This window comes from Bubalus kerabau, chromosome 4, assembly GCF_029407905.1.
Source record: "Bubalus kerabau isolate K-KA32 ecotype Philippines breed swamp buffalo chromosome 4, PCC_UOA_SB_1v2, whole genome shotgun sequence".
Lineage (NCBI taxonomy): Eukaryota > Metazoa > Chordata > Mammalia > Artiodactyla > Bovidae > Bubalus > Bubalus kerabau.
The window spans coordinates 21,005,255-21,006,052 of NC_073627.1; the positions used below are offsets into that span (position 1 = coordinate 21,005,255).

General features: G+C 46.7%; 1 non-coding gene across 1 annotated transcript; it reads right to left on the reverse strand.

Moving 5' to 3' along the window:
* Positions 1-228: 228 nt before the first annotated feature.
* LOC129651995 (U2 spliceosomal RNA) lies at positions 229-419 on the reverse strand. The gene has a single exon (XR_008714481.1). It is a non-coding gene; the product is annotated as a U2 spliceosomal RNA (small nuclear RNA).
* Between the last annotated feature and the right edge of the window lie 379 nt (positions 420-798).

The following is a 798-nucleotide window of genomic DNA, read 5'->3' on the forward strand; positions in this document are numbered from 1 at the left end:
TACTACAAACAATTTTTTTGAAGTATGATGAAGCCTGAAACTATTTACAAGGACGTAGTTTTAACAGGACTAACTTCGTCTTCTAAGTACTGAAAAGTAAAAGTGAAACTGCTCAGTCTAATCTGACTCTTTGCGATTCTGTGGACTGTAGCCTACCGTCTGAACCACCAGGGAAGTACTTTTTAGTCCCGTTTAAATCTAATTTTTATTACCAAAGATATTCCCCCGAGGGGGTGCACCATTCCTGGAAGTACTGCAATACCAAGTCGATGCGTGGAGTGGACGGAGCAAGCTCCTATTCCAACTCCCTGCTCCAAAAATCCATTTAATATATTGTTCTCGGATAGAGGACGTATCAGATATTAAACTGATAAGAACAGATACTACACTTGATCTTAGCCAAAAGGCCGAGAAGCGATACCAAGTCACCCCGCGTCGCTGTCACCGTCCTGCTGTCGTGCATATTACAATCAGTGTGACCCGGGTCCCCACTCACTCCAGGTCTCCCTTCCTTTGCTTCGTGGACACTACTGTGAATGGTGCTGTACTGGACTCTCGTGCAAATTTTTTATTCTCACATTGTAGGAGAGAATTTATAACCTGCTGTAACTTTGTCATTCCCTGACGGAGGCGCCATTTCTAATTTGCATGCCCCGCCCTTTCTGCGAGGGTGGGTGTAGCCTTGCGGGTTGACAGCCAGCTTTTCTGCATGGTTTCTGCGCGCATGAGCGGAAGCTGGGCTGGGGCGGAGCTCTTCTTTGGCACTGGCTCAAGGGGAAAGGCAGGATTTGGAGGTGT